The following is a 16,686-nucleotide window of genomic DNA, read 5'->3' as shown; positions in this document are numbered from 1 at the left end:
TTTTCACATGCATGTACTGTAGGTCAGTGAAAAGTGGGAAGGAATTATTTTGTAACTGGTAAATCAATGCAAGGGAAACATGGGTATTATTTATGGTATGAGAACACTAGAGACACATTCCTTAAATGGTAACATAGTAATTTTGAAATGCAAGTTATACAAAGGCTCTAATTGTTCTAACATACTGTACTATATAATTTACTGCAGGAATAGAAAGATACAGAAACATGGCAATATTCATCCTTGAATTTTCAGCTTCTGGGGCATTTTACAACCATTCAAAATCTTATTTGATACCAGTTCCTAAGAACATGAAATAAAATAAATACATATAATACTGTATTGTATTAGTATGAGCAAACAGCTGAAGATATTATTTGGTCACATAATTAATTAAAGTATATCTCAATTCAGGTTCCAACAATTTATAGCAACATGACACTTTTCTTTTATTTATCTTTAGAAGAGAAACACTTATCTAAAAATAATGGCAATTGATGCTATTCGTAGTGCACCATATTCTATTACTAAGTTTTCTAAGTTAGATTTATTCAAGAACATTATTACCCTCATTTTCTGCAACTGAGTATTTAAATATATACACAATACATACATCGGTGCTGCTACTCTAATTTATATACATGCAATGAAAACTCCCATTGCAGAAATTCTCCACCATTCATGAAGATCTTTTCAGAAGATTTTCAGTATAAGTGATGAGCTTGTGGCCCTCCAGATAGGATTCTTTCAAAGCAGGATCTAATCTGGGTCGGTCACCGGAACCAGAGATTTTGTTGTCTGACCTTACAGATTCGTGCTGAACCCATCTTCAGGGAATTTCTCTCTAGCTTCTCTTTCCAAGTACCCCGAGCCAACAGGACTAATGGTGAAGGAAGCCTGGAGTTGTATTTCAGCAGCTTATGGAAAAACTCAGGTTCCTTTTCCAAGAGGGAAATAAACATAGCAAAATCATAATCCAGTGCCCTTTCATTGACAGGTATGTTAGAGCACAAACCTGTATCAAATCAAACACTGCCAAATGTCACAGAGTATGCTATAAAGATCCTGATAAGGGGTCAGCTCCATCTTTGAAGACAGCTATCTCTACTGGATCCTGAAGGTGGAGGTTACAAACAGCATCCTAAATTGTCATCACTGCATTTTAGTTTATTGTAGCCACAAAAGTCATGATCTTGTATAAAACTAATCTAGTTGCTATAAACCAAATAAAATGGAAAACCCACTAAGACATTGAGAGTAATAGACCCAGCCAAATGGATGCGGAGGAAGGGAGACTTTCTGTTGTGATGCAACACTTGTTCTCTGCATTTACATTGCAAACTTACTCAGAAATAAGACCAACTAAATTCAGTAGAATTTACTCCTGGCTCAGTGTTTATAAATATGCAGCTTTAAGAATACACAATGTTGAGTTAAGGGAGCTATTTTAACGGTTACTGTGTAGTTACCTGCAATATTTATACACTCGAAGGTCATTAAAGTAATCTGCAGCAGAAAGCATCTATAAAGTAACACAACTAGTTCTTATTAAGCAAAATGCTTCATGAATAATAATACTTTCATGAGACATAAACCAGTTTTAAGGTGAGGAATGATAGAATCTTGATGAAGGTAAGGAACTCTTTCTAAATGAATGTTTTTCAAACTTAGCAACTTTAAGATATGTGGACTTCATCTCCCAGAATTGCCAAGTTCGAAAAACTATATTCTGAAAGAAGACATGACTTTGTGTATGTATAATAGAATGCATACACACACTACTATGTGAAATATTTGATATTCTCCATTGTCCCCAATGATAAACATCTTGCGTTACTCTGTACAATGGGAGCATGAAATATATACATGAAGAAAACAAATAATGTTCTGTTGCTCTACTATGCTTAAAATAAAAGCTTTGTACATATTTAACTAGACTAGACCAAAGTTCCCCAACCTTTCTGGGTTGGTGGCCCGGAGCATGGGGAGGAGATGATTTTATGGGGAGGGCAGGCACATTGTGTTTGCAATCATCCACAATGTTCTCTGCGATACTTGTGCGAATGGGGCTGCAAGCGTTTTCAATGAGGCTTGTGCGAGTGTCGTCACAAGCGCCCACAATGAGGCTTGTGTGAGTGGGGCTGCGATCGTCTGCAGAGGCGCACATGCCGTCCGTTCATTCATGTAGCCAATGCTGACTAGGCCACAACCCGGTAGTAGGACACCGCCCACTGGTTGGAGACCCCTGAGCTAGACCTAAATGCCACTGAGCTTAGTAGGGATCAAGGAAGTATATAAATATGCTTATCTCCATACTTCTGAACACTTGTATAGCTTGACTATACCGACTACAAAAGGAGAGAAGCTAAGTTGTGATATATGATTTTTATTACACAAGTAACTTTTGCTAGTCAACCTGAAGAATTATTTTTAGTAGAAGATACTTAATTTTGTTATCTTCTTGTTGCTGTTTGCAAGCCTATTTGTGAATTGTCATAAATTCAGGGAACATTTCTAACAAGACTAGGAAAGTCTTGCATTGATCCAATGGCGTTGTGAATGTTCCATGATTTAGAAGAATCTCCTAAATATCCCCTCCAAATTAGCTGGAAACTGCTTTTGTCATACTTCAGGAGATAACTGAATCAATAATTGCATCCCGTAAGTCTCAAGTTCAGAATCTGATTCTTTAAATTCATCTTGCACAGTTAAAAAAGCTCTACTGAAACAACTAAGTACATAGAGTGGGCAAAAACAAATTTCGCAGACTCTCTTTTTTCATTGGTCTGTTGCTCTAGATCATAGAGAAACAGGGAGAGAGAGAGAAAGAGATAAACTGCATAGTGTTCTCAGTCAGGCATCACTGGGCAATGTTTGCTTTGTTTCTACAAAGCTGTGTTGACTACTGCTGGTGAAGATTTGTTCTGGCTACAAGAAAAAAGAAATCCTGCTGATATTGCTGTTTTATTTATCTTGATACATATGGCAATTTGAAACAAACATCCCAGGTAAACTGGTTTACAGACAAATGTGGACATAATGCAGCTCCTTGCCCCCTCACTTTGCAACTCCCACCAGCCTGCTTTCATAAATTCTGTTCAGCAGAATTATGAGAGTTTGATGAGACTCATTTGCCTAAGACAAGTACATTTTCTGAGAACCATAATTGTTTAATAATTTTTCATTATTGGAAAGAAAAGATGTATACATTATTATAAGCGCAAAACCTTTTTAGCCATCTAGGTGTGCAGTTTACCATTCTGCTTCTGTAGATGATCAAAAGGGGCAGAGTTTATATTAAGATGTTCTATCTGCCATCATGCTGATTTTGACCTCACCACATAAAGGCTGATACATATACCAAGTTTTGGGTAGCAGGAAGAAGGTATGTTACTGTAGCAGATGAAAAACCATTTGCATTTCAAGAAAAATGTCCACAAGGCAGCAAAATCACAACATAATAGTCCATAGAGCTCATTGTCCAATTAGAACTCTTTCCAGACTAAGAGTGATTATTTTAACCTCCTGCTATTCTAAGTTGACTCAATAAGGCATTTATCAACCTCACAAGTCCAGATATCCAAATTTGCCTCGGGACTATACATTGTATGAATCAAGATCATACAAGAACAGCAAAAAAACAGGGAAAAGCATAAACAATATACTAGAGCAAGGTTGTTAAACTCAAGGTCCGTGGGCTGTATCTGATCCACGAGGTGCTTAGATCCTGCCTGCAGGGTCGCCCTGGAAACATTGAGGGACTGGCCCATGGGTTCCACCACAAAAGCGCGTAGGACAAAATCGCGCTCGACAAAAGCGCGCTGTGACGTCATCACAGCGCGACGAAAAAGATCGAAAAAATGTAAAAATAAAGCTAAAACCTTCCCCTAACCCCCCCAAACCTAACCCTAAACCTAACCCTAACCCTAACTCTTAACCTAACCCTAAACCTAACCCTAAACCTAACCGTTAAAGTAACGAAAAACGTAACGCTAACCCTTATCCTAACCCTAACGCTAACGCTAACGCTCTAAAGCTAACCCTAACCCTTACCCTTACCCTAACCCTAACCCTAACCCTAACCCTTACCTTTATGTGAATCGGCTTGCTTTAATTTAATTTTTATTAATTTTTATTTGAATTTTTCGATCTTTTTCGTCGCGCTGTGATGACGTCAAAGGCGCGATTTTGTCGATCGCGCTTTTGTCGTCCGCGCTTTTGACGGGTCACGGGCCCATGGGGCCTCTGCCAGCAAAAATGAAGTTCAAAGTCCATTTTCATTGGCAGAGGGTTGCAGGAGACTGTCCCAGCCAAAAACAGAGATCAGGAGCCTGTTTTTGCTGGCAGAGCATTCAGGCCACTACAGATGCCCCCAACCCAAATGACATCAAGCTGGCCACCCAAGGTCAAGCACAACCCTGATGTGGCACCCAATGAAATCAGGTTTGACACCCGTGTACCAGAGCATGATATACCTAGAGTATAAATGGTTATAGAACAAAGAAAATTTGAATAGATGATTTGAACAGGTTCCATATTAGAAGCAATCCTATTTTCATCAACTTCATTACTTATATTTAGGATATCTGCTCCTTGCTCAAAATTCACTCAAAAGTTAAGTGATAAAAGTTAAGCTATACAGAAGCTACAATAATATATAAAAACACTACCAGGTATACAAAAGCAATTTATAAAGATATGCTATAGAATTCTGTTTTTAATACAGAATTTGGTTTGCCGTTATCCAGAATTTTAAACTTTTCATCCCCCCATGCTGAGTATTAAAACATATACAGTAAACATGTCTAAGTGCTTCAAGCTGAAAATAAGTCACAGAAGTTTAATTACCGTATTTTTCGGAGTATAAGGATTTTTTTTTAGGATTTTATTGAACATTTATATGCCGCCCTTTTCCCTGAGGGGACTCAGGGCGGCTTACAACAATGGGGGAAGGGAGTGCAAGACAAGACTTAAAAGAAAAAAACGTGAGTAAAAAAAATAACCATAAAAACACAACATTCACTCAACATTCGGGCGGGGTGAGAATAAATCCTATCCCCAGGCCTGACGGGATAGCCAGATCTTGAGGGCTGTGCGGAAGGCCTGGACTGTGGTGAGGGTACGGATCTCCACGGGGAGGTTGTTCCATAGCGTCGGAGCTGCAACTGAGAAGGCTCTCCTCCGCGTAGTCGCCAGTCGGCACTGACTGGCGGATGGAATTCGGAGGAGGCCTACCCTGTGCGATCTGATGAGACGCAGGGAGGTAATTGGCAGGAGGCGGTCTCTCAAATAGCCAGATCCACTACCATGGAGCGCTTTATAGGTGGTAAGTAGGACCTTGAAGTGCACCCGACGATCAACAGGTAGCCAGCGCAGCTCACGGAGGATCGGTGTTATATGGGCGAACCGTGGTGCGCCCATGATCACTCGCGCGGCCGCGTTCTGGACTAGCTGAAGTCGCCGGATGCTCTTCAAGGGCAGCCCCATGTAGAGCACATTGCAGTATTCCAGCCTAGAGATCACAAGGGCTCGAGTGACTGTTGTGAGAGCCTCCCGGTTCAGGTAGGGCCGCAACTGGCGCACCAGGCGAACCTGGGTAAATGCCCCCCTGGTCACAGCCGACAAATGGTGGTCAAAACTCAGCTGTGGATCCAGGAGGACTCCCAAGTTGCGGACCCTGTCTGAGGGGTATAAATTTTGCCCCCCCAGCCTGATTGGTGGAACGTTAGCCGAATTTTTGGGAGGAAAACACAACAGCCACTCGGTCTTTTCCGGGTTGAGCACCAGTTTGTTAGCTCTCATCCAGTCTTTAACAGCCTCAAGGCCCCGGTTCATCACGTCCACCGCTTCATTGAGTTGGCACGGGGTGGACAGATACAACTGTGTATCGTCCGCATATTGGTGGTACTTAATCCCGTGCCTCCGAATGATCTCGCCCAGCGGTTTCATGTATATGTTAAATAGCAGGGGGGACAGAACCGAGCCCTGCGGCACTCCATAGGTTAGGGGCCTCGGGGACGATCTCTCCCTCCCCACCAACACCGACTGCGACCTGTCCGAGAGGTAGGAGGAGAACCACTGTAAAACAGTGCCGCCCACTCCCACCTCCCGCAGTCGTCACAGAAGGATACCATGGTCGATGGTATCGAAAGCTGCTGAGAGGTCAAGGAGAACCAGGATGGACGCATAGCCTCCATCTCTGGCTCTCCAGAGATCATCGGTCAATGCGACCAAAGCGGTTTCAGTGCTGTAACCGGGCCTGAAGCCAGACTGGAAGGGGTCAAGATAGTTAGCTTCCTCCAAGGTACGCTGAAGCTGTAAGGCCACCACCTTCTCAACAACCTTCCCCACAAAGGGGAGGTTGGAGACTGGACGATAGTTATTAAGAACTGCTGGATCCAAGGACGGTTTCTTCAGGAGGGGCCTCACCACCGCCGCCTTAAGCGCGGTGGGGAGGTGTCCCTCCCGAAGAGAGGCGGTAACAACCGCCTGGATCCAGCCTCGTGTCACCTCTCTGCTGTTGGCAGTTAGCCAAGAGGGACACGGGTCCAGTATACAGGTGGAGGAACTCACAGCTCGCATAGCCTTGTCCACATCCCCGGAGGCAACATCCTGAAACTCAACCCAGAGATGGTCTGCCAAGTCATTCCCTTGTGTCTCGGCTGGATCTGCGAGGGTGGAGTCCAGTTCCGATCGAAACCGAGCAACTTTGTCCGCCAAGAACTGACCATACTCCTCAGCCTTACCCTGCAGGGGGTTCCCCGTCTCCCTCCTATTTAGGAGGGAGCGGGTTATCCTAAACAGGGCGGCTGGGCGGGACTCGGCGGACGCTACCAAGGAGGCAATGTGTGATCTTTTGGCAGTTCTCAATGCCCGAATATACTCCTTGGTGCAAGCTGTCAACAGTGCTCGGTTCGATACGGACCTATCGGACCTCCACAGGTGCTCTAGGCGTCTCCTCCGGCGCTTTATCTCGCGGAGCTCCTCGGTGAACCAAGGGGGTCTCCGCGAGCCGCTGACCCGGAGGGGCCGTAGTGGCGCAATTCGGTCCAGAGACTCTGATGCTGCCGAGTGCCAGGCCGCAGCAAGAGTCTCCGCCGAACTGTGGGCGAGAGCATCTGGAATGACCCCAAGCTCCGTCTGGAACCTAACAGGGTCCATCAGTCGCCTGGGGCGGAACCACCTGGTCGGTTCCTCCTCCCCACGGTGGGAGTTTGGCCTCCGGAAGTCTAGCCTCAGTAGGTAGTGGTCTGACCACGACAGGGGAATGATCTCATTTCCCCTCAGACCAAGATCATAATTCCACTGCTCCGAGAGGAATACGAGGTCGAGTGTGTGCCCCGCTGAGTGGGTAGGGCCTCGAATTACCTGGGTCAGGCCCATGGCTGTCATGGAAGCCATGAACTCCTGCGCTCCGTCAGAGTGTTCACCGAGCGAAGGCAGATTGAAGTCCCCCAGAACCATTAGTCTAGGGAACTCAATTGCTAGCTCGGCTACTGACTCGAGGAGCGCGGGGAGGGCTGCTGCAACGCAGTTGGGAGGCAGGTACGTTAGCAGCAAATCCGCTTGACCCTTGAGGTCCAACTTCACTAGCAGGGACTCACACCCGGCAAGCTCCAGAGCAGGGATCCTACGAGGAGCTAAAGACTCCCGGACTACAATAGCCACACCGCCACCCCTTCCCTGGGCTCTCGGCTGATGAAGCACCTGAAACCCGTCTGGGCACAGCTCTACGAGGGGGACTCCTCCCTCCGTGCCCAGCCATGTCTCAGTAATACATGCCAGGTCTGCCCCCTCGTCTACAATCAAGTCCCGGACGAGGGGAGCCTTATGAATAACAGACCTGGCATTTAGCGACAGCAGCCTGAGACCAGGGTCCTGATTGCTCACGCCATCTGACCTTGGAGTGGGACTCATAGGGCCGGAAGGAGGGATCTCTGCGATATAGCGAACCCTCCTTCCCCGGTAATGGCCAGCCCTAAAGTCCCCGCCGTATCTGCCTCTCCCTGTTATGACCGCAATGCTCCGACTCTCTCCCGTGGGTATAATTCCCCCAACCACCCCAATGGCCCCCGCTTGCCCCGCCAGGTCCTCCGAATCAGGCATACTCAAACACTCACACAAACAGTCCCCACAATATAGTTAAAACACAAAAAGAATACAGCAGTAATAATACTAAAAGTAGGTCTTTCATACTAACACATTCAATCCCACGCACTCAACATACCCGCTTAAAATTGCGCAACACAGAGTATAAGGCGCACCAGAGTATAAGACGTACCAAGGTTTTGAAGAGGCAAATTTTTTAAAAAGTAGGCAGGTAGATAGATGGATAGACAGGGAGAGAGAGAAATATAGTAGATAAGTAGGTAGATAAAGGGATAAAGAGAGAGAGAGAGAGAAATAGAGAGAGATAAGAGACAGAGTGTGTGTGTGTAGGTAGGTAGGTAGGTAGGTAGGTAGAGGGATAGAGAGAGAAATAGAGAGAGAAATACAGTAGGTAGGTAAGGAGAATGTGTGTGTAGGTAGGTAGGTAGGTAGGTAGGTAGGTAGGTAGGTAGGTAGGTAGGTAGGTAGAGTGATAGGTAGAGAGAAATTGAGATAGAGAGAAATAGAGTAGATAAGTAGGTGTTTCTGCTGGCATAGCATTTGAGCAATGCAATTCTCAACAATCAGTTAAAGAGCTTTCCAAAAAGAAAAATAAAGTTTTTTCACTCTGCAAACCTCCCAAAAATGGCCCATTTTTCACAAAATGGGCCCGGTCCCCCACCCCCCAAATGCATGAATAGCCTTGGGGAGCTTGCAGAGTGCTCCAGAGTGGGCAAAAATGAGCAAAAAATGGCCCTTTTTTGTGAAAAAGAATGTTGGTCTTACCTGAAAGTCTCTTTTCAGAGTAGGGGAGGGAGTGGTCACACGTGGGTATTCTCAAAGTCTTTGGACCAATCAGGCTTTGAGAATACCCACATGTGACCACTCCCTCCCCCTCCTCTGGAAAATGGGCTCGTTTTTTGTCAAAAAAATGGCATGCATAGCCTTATGGAGGCTTATAGAGTGCTGCTGGGGGCTGGGGGGGGGGCAAAAAAGGCCCATTTTTTTGTTCATTTCTGCCCTACCCAGGAGCTCTCTGAAAGCCTCCATAAAGGTATGCACAGCCATTTTGGTGAAGGAGCGGGGCTTCGTGAGGCAAAAAATGCTGTATTTGGTGTATAAGATGCACCCAGATTTTCAGCCTCTTTTTTGAGGAAAAAGGGTGCATCTTATACTCCAAAAAATACGGGTATGTAATTTCTAAGCCAAATGTTCCTTGAAGCAGTCTATCAAATAAGTATTGCTGTAAAACTGAAGAGGAAAAAAGGACAAAACCCAATGTATAGTAATTTCAAATATTATTCCAAATAGTCTTGATAGCTTTAAGAAACATTTTGATTTCGGGAAGAAGGATGTCGCAATGACACGACGTGCGATCTTGGAGCTCCAAGAACGCAGTTGATACTTTTGCCGCTGGGCGGTCCTTTTGGACCTAAACCATCCCGAAGAGATGGTGACAGGGAAAAATACGTCCTGCTGATCTCAGGGACATCGCAAAGTCCCTGATTGATCCAGGAGAAACTCTTTTTGCCAGCGACAGAAGCGCAGCCATTGAAGCTGCTGAAGTTGGGACAGCCCCGGAACGGGAGTTAAATGGAAAGAGAAAGTGTGTCCATCTGGTGAGGAAATCTTATTATTATAAAAGAGACTACCCCCAAAAAAATTTAAAGCGAAATTAAATTTGAAAACAAAAGAGAACAATTGGCAAAATTAAGCTACATTAGACAGTGTGTTATCCTTTTTTTTATTTTCTTTTGCGAAACTTTTGCAAATGTTTCCTATTCTTTAAATTGAACTGATTAGTTTTTCTTCTTCTACTTTTTATATTCTTTTTTTTTTATACCTATGGATTAAAATCTTTTTTCTTATTTTTATAATGCTGGATTGGATGGTGTTTTTTTTTGCTCCATTTAAGAATTTTGTTTTCTTTAAGCCTGGATTATAAAGAAGATATAAAAGGAATACAAAGTGGGCTGTAATAACACAGGGAAAGGAAGTAATTTGGAGGCTGGAGGCTTGGAAATATTGTCTTTTCTTTTTTCTCTTAATCATTTGACTTTGCATTTCAAGGTTCCTCAGCTTGTTTACAGAGAGTGATAGTGAGAAGAGCATGGGTTGTTTAAACAGGTGCTCTTTGGGAGCTTTATTGGCAGCTGGAGTGGAGTGAAAACAAAGGCTTGTCTTGAAAAATTATAAATGAACTTGCTTTAAATTTAATAAAAAGTTTTGAATGCCAGAGTGGCAGTGTTTACAAGTTGGAAGAATGGCACAACATCAAAAAGGAACCTTAACACTGCAAAATATTATGTCTGAAATTCAAAAATTATTAGAAGTAACAGAGAAAATTGAGAAGAGATTGGAGAACATAGATCGTAAAATAGTAAAATTTGATGGAAAAATTGAGGATGTTCATCAAATGAAGAAAGTGGAGGTCAGAGTTCTAAAAACTGAAGGAAAAATAAACGAAGAGACAAGAAAATTGTTGATACTGACAGTGAACTGAGACTGGTTGGAAATGGAAAGAGTGGAATATGAAAAGGGGAAATAGATGGACTGGAGCTCTACCCCAGATTTCAAAGTATAGAAGAAGAAAAGAGAGAAGAATTGATGGAACTAAGGAGAGAATTTTTTTCCGAAGCACTAGTGATAACCAAAGGTAAGCTGATCAAAGAAGCAGATGGAGGGTTTCGAGCTTATACAAGATATGCAATAAGCAATAAGTTGTGAAGAGAAGTCCATACAAAGCTTACTAAGGAAATAACCAGAATACTAATGCCACAAATAGCAAGAGACATAAGACTGCACTATTACACAGTTGATGTAATGAAAGCTTATGATAAAAAAATTAAGCCAAATTTAGTTAAATTTATAGCATTATGTATAAAATGAAGTGATAATGGATACAGTTAAATAATTGATTGATAATGATAATACATATATATGTATTGGTTTGATAAGAGGAAATTTGATATAAATTGCAAATGGTGACTACGAAAGAAGGTTTAAAAACTCTGTTATTAAATATAACCAATTTTTATTTAGAACATGTTATAAAGATGTAATGTTACTGGATGATATTGGGAAGAGCTAATGCAATGCCATTATGTGGTCTTGCTTTAAATCTGGAATATTTTATATAAAAGGACGTAAAAACAATTATAGTCAAATGAAGGTTGAGGTATGATAATAGTAATATATATATAAATATATTTTATTTAAAATATATGATTTGATATGAATTGTAGGTGATGACTGTGGAAGGGATGCTCTGATGTTTTTGTAACCAATCTACACACTTTCTACAATTTGTAATGGAAGATGGTTTTGTGGTTTTTTTTTGTGTTTTGTCTGTTTGGGTTTATTCAAAAATAAAAAAAAATCTTTATATAAAATAAGAAACATTCTGATTTCTAAGCTTGAAGAACAAACATTTAGAGTAATGGCATGCAGATGACTAAAAGTTATCATCAAAAGACATACATGTTGGTTTTACAGTTGTCCCTACAGCAGGCTTCTTAGCCACCTGTGTATAGAGAACAGGATTTTTCTCAGAAGAAAACAGGTATATTCAGGAGTGCTATCTAAATTAGGCAGTTCTGGTAATATTTCATGAACACAGTTCCCTGATGTAGCATTTCCACTGCAATCACATCTCGTGGAACTATGCAGACATACATTCCTGTAGAAGAAGTGGGTTACTCCAATAAGCCTCATTGTTTTTTTTTCTGCCTGGATCTATTTGACAAGAGCTGTTCTTCCACTGAGAGGGAAGATAGGGGAGTCCTTGGTTTCTCTTTCTTCTCTTAATTCCCATCTCTACCTTGTCAGCCTGAATATGAATTAGCAATATAAGATGATTATAAAAAGGCAAATACATCAATGGTAGCTTTCAAATCACAGAAAGAATTAGTTCTATGTTCTGCATTGTTCAAACCATTCTTTAATATTATTAAGAGAATACCATTAAGAGAAAGTGGAACAGGTGCAAAGAAAGATAACAAGGATAATTTGGCTAATAGAAACTAAAATCTATAGAGACTGAAAATATTGGGAAGGTTTAACTTGAGAAAAGAAGGAGAATGTGACAGTATTCTTTAAATACCATAAAAGTCCAGACTTATTTTCCATCATTCCAGAGTGTGGGACACAGAACATGGTCTTCACAGATTTTAGACTGAACGTTATGGGGGGTGAGCCTTCTAACCATAACAGCAGATAGGTAGCAGACCTAGGAAAGTCATGAGTTTGGTTTATTAAATCTGTTTGCCACCCAACTTGCCGCAACTCAGCCCCTCTTTTGTGGATGTGTTGAAGCAGAAACTGGAGAACTTGGATTCAATTACCTCCTATAGCTCCCTCCTAAAGTCTTCTAAATCTTTTCTTCAAAAGTCCCTGAAATTAACTGCAATTGCCAACTGAATGAGGGCAACTGTTCCCCAGCCTAACACTTTGTGCCCAGAGAGAAAAATTAACAAGACTAACTACTTTGGAAAGCGACAATGTTCTCTGAGCAGGTAGTTTTCACTGTAGCTGACTGTTTCAGAACCATGAAAACGAGTGTTTTAAGTTTTCTGTTCTTTTCCTTTCCATCCCATTTTCCTTTGGGTTTTTTTTTTTTTTTGAAACTGTGAGATGTAGCATCACAAACCCTTCTGAGAACCTTTCAAATTCAAGTGTAATCAACAGTCCATACTTTGGATACTCATAAATTTATTTTTAAATTTATTTTATTATGTATTTATTACAATTAAGGAGGTCAAAAATATTTATGCCTTTGCGTATATATTTGATTAACTACCCTGAAACAAACCTTCAGAACCGAAACAATCCTCAGGCTGGTGTTTTTGGCTTAAAGTGTGATCGGAGCTGCCGTCTTTCTATAAATCTTGATGGGGGTTTGTGGAGTGCTGCCGTTGTTTCAGTAAGTGGATTGATTGGATGTGTGGCTGTATCATGATTGGTAGATTGGTGCTGGCTGTGTGTCCATTGTTATTTTGTGTTGTAACGGCCTGGGTGGTGGATGGGGCTCGTTTGTTGACTAGGGCTGGTTTCCAGATGTCTGGTAGGCGGGAGGTATCATCACGTTTATCATGTTGAGGGGGTGTTTCTCTATTTCGATAGCTTCCATAATTATTCTCTTGTTGAAATGTTCAGTTTTGGATATCAACCTGGTTCCTTCAAAATTAATTTAATGTCCTGTAGTTTTAAGGTGCTGGAAAAGGGAGGAAGTTTTTTCTTTTTTTCTTACTGCGTTCTTGTGTTCTGTGATGCGTGCATTTATTCTCCTGTTTGTTTGTCCTATGTATATTGCAGGGCAGATTTTGCATGGTATTTCGTAGACTTCTTGGTTTTTAAGCTGGATTTTGTCTTTGGGGTTTCTTAAGATGTTGGCTATTTTTTGGTCAGTGTTGAAGGTTGCCTTGATATTGTGTTTGTGGAGAATTTTGCTAATTTTATCTGTGGTGCCTTTGATGTAAGGGAGGAGAGTGATGCCACTGATGACTGTGGAAGAGATGCACGAAAGTCTTTTGTAACCAACTGATACACTTTCTACAGTATGTAAAGAATGAGGATTCTTTGTGTTGTGTTTGTTTTGAAAATAAAAAATAAAAATATTAATTAAAAAAAGCTACAGGACATGAAATTAATTTTGAAGGAACCAGGTTAATCTTCAAAACTGAACAAGAGAATTATGGAAGCTATCGAAATAGAGAAACCCCACACAATATGAATAAACGTGATGATACCTCCCGCCTACCAGACATCTGGAAACCAGCCCTAGTCAACAAACGAGCCCCACCCACCACCCAGGCCATTACAACACAAAATAGCAATGGACACACAGCCAGCACCAATCTATCAATCATGATACAGCCACACATTCAATCAATCCACTTACTGAAATGCAGCACTCCACACACACACACACCAAGATTTATAGAAAGAAGGCAGCTTCGATCACACTTTAAGCCAGTCTGAGGATGGTGAGTGAGACCTCGCCGAAACATTGCCAAGACAATCTCATTCTTACATGGGAAAAGACCCGAATACAACAATACCAGCATACATACCACTGTTCCCTCTAAGGTGCGCGGCCGCGCGGCCGCGCACATGGCAAGAAACCCCCGCGCAGAGGTTTCTAACTGCCGCGCAGAGGTTTCTTTCAAAGCAAACGTGGGGAAGTCCTTTGCAGGCGGCTAGAACTGGCCGCCTGCAAAGGACCTCCCCAAACTTGTTTCAGCGGCAGCTCTCAGCCTGGCGGCAGCGTCACACAGACTGTGAAAGGAGGGGGAGGAGGAGGGAACCAAAGAGAGCTTTTACCAAGTCTGCGCCCCACAGCCAGGACCGTCCTTGCGCCTCAAGCCGCGTTTCTTCCCGCAAAGCCCTTCGGGCAACCCGAGAGTTCCGCTTGACGCCAGAAGGGCTTTGCAGGAAGAAACGCCGCGTTTCTTCCCGCAAAGCCCTTCTGGCGTCAAGCGGAACTCTCGGGTTGCCCGAAGGGCTTTGCGGGAAGAAACGCGGCTTGAGGCGCAAGGACGGTCCTGGCTGTGGGGCGCAGACTCGGTAAAAGCCTCTCTTTGGTTCCCTCCTCCTCCTCCTCCTCCTCCTCCTTCTTTCTGGAGCCCCTTCCTCAAAGATTTGGTACCAAAGCAATGGCGGTGAGGAAGTTGTGTCTTTTGGATTTTGCACTGTTGTCTTTTCAATGGTTCTCAGACTGGTTGAACCTTTAGCAGCTGGGGTGATATTCTTTACTGTTAAGGTTACAATTGGATGTGTTGGACAAATCTTAAAAGATGAAACTTTTATTAAAACGTTTGACTTAACTAAAAATGTCTTCCTTTTTCTTCTTCTTCTTAAATATGATTTATTTATTTATTTTTACTTCAGAAGTTTGATGACCGTTGTACAAACTAATCCAACCTAAATGTAGAGGAGGAGAAGAAGGGGGGGATTTAAAAAGAGCAGAGGAAAAAGAAAAGAAAGCATGAAGAAAACATAAAGAAAGGGATGGGAGGGAGGGAAGGAAGGAAGGCACTTTATGTTGAAACAGAAAATATTATATAAGGAAGAAAATGGAAATAACTTAGGAAGGAAGGAAGGAAGGAAGGAAGGAAGGAAGGAAGGAAGGAAGGAAGGAAGGAAGGAAGGAAGGAATTGCACTTAATATTGAAGGAAAAGAGAATGAAGGAAAAAGTATTGGAAGGATTGAAAGAAGGAAGGAGGAACAAAGAATTACACTTAATATTGAAATGGAAAAGAAAATATAATGAATGAAAGAAGAAGTATAGGAAGGGAAGGAAGGAAGGAAGGAAGAAAGAAAGAAACAAAGACTGTTGAAACAGAAAAGATAATATAAGGAAGAAAATGGAAAGACGTATAGGAAGGAAGGAAGGAAAAAAGGAAGACAATGTTGAAATGGAAAAGAATATAAGGAAGAAAATGGAAAAAAGTATAGGAAGAAAGGAAGAAATGTACTTAATATTGAAACAGACAAGGGAATGAAGGAAAAAATATTGGAAGGATTGAAAGAAGGAAGAAAGAATGGAAGGAACAAAGACAATGTTGAAATGGAAAAGAATATAAGGAAAAAAATGGAAAAATGTTAGGAAGGAAGAATTACACTTAATATTGAAACAGTTGAATATAATGAAGGAAAAGGAAACAGGAATAAGGGAGGGACAGAGGACTTCAGCTCCCAGAATTTCCCTGGCTGAAGAATTCTGGGAACTGAAGTCCACCCCTCGTAAAGTGACCAAGGCTGGGAAAAGAATCCGCACTAGGGACAATGCAAGCTATGCTTCACCCCGTCAGTCCATCTTAGCGTGCAAGAAAGACATCAGACAACGCCATAGTTGCTATGGTAGCATTTGGCTATGCGCAGCGATGCTCTCCTGGTCTTTATGGGTGGGAGGGGGGCAGTTGAGCTATGATGCTAATCCCCTCGTGGGAACACAGAGGGTTGGAGAAGAGAACCAAAGAACTTCAAACTCCAAGGTTCTGGAGTGGAGAATAAGGGGATCAACTTTGTCTAAATGATATTGACATATAAAGAACGGTTGTAGGAACTGGGTATGTCCAGTTTGATGAAAAGAAGGACTAGGGGAGACATGATAGCAGTCTTCCAATATCTCAGGGCCCAGGGTTGCTCCAAAGAAGAGGGAGTCAAACTATTCTCCAAGGCACCTGAAGGCTGGACAAGAAGCAATGGATGGAAACTAATCAAGGAGAGAAGCAACCTAGAACTAAGGATAAATTTCCTGACAGTGAGAACAATTAACCAATGGACCAACTTGCCTCCAGAAGTTGGGAATGCTCCAACACTGGAAGTTTTAAAGAAGATTTTGGATAACCGTTTGTCTTAAGTAGTGTAGGGTTTCCTGCCTAGGCAGGGGGTTGGACTAGAAGACCTCCAAGGTCCCTTCTGTCATTCTATTCTACGATTAGGGGACTGGAGGCTAAAACATATGAAGAATGGTTGCAAGAACTGGGTATAATGAAAAGAAGGAATTGGGGAGACATGATAGCAGTCTTCCAATATCTCAGGGGTTGCCACAAAAAAAGAGGGAGTCAAGCTATTCTCCAAAGCACCTGAGGGCA

At 42.3% G+C, this 16,686-nt stretch overlaps 1 protein-coding gene across 1 annotated transcript in view; it reads right to left on the bottom strand.

The window, feature by feature from the left end:
• The window catches only part of GPC1 (glypican 1), a 199,489-nt gene that overhangs the window by 154,854 nt on the left and 27,949 nt on the right, over positions 1-16,686 (bottom strand). The gene's annotated exons all lie outside the window — the stretch shown is intronic.

The sequence above is a fragment of the Thamnophis sirtalis genome, unplaced genomic scaffold, assembly GCF_051295495.1.
Source record: "Thamnophis sirtalis isolate CommonGarterSnake01/CBP01778 unplaced genomic scaffold, rThaSir2_p1.2 scaffold_11, whole genome shotgun sequence".
NCBI lineage: Eukaryota > Metazoa > Chordata > Lepidosauria > Squamata > Natricidae > Thamnophis > Thamnophis sirtalis.
This window is presented reverse-complemented; position numbering and strand designations above follow the sequence as displayed.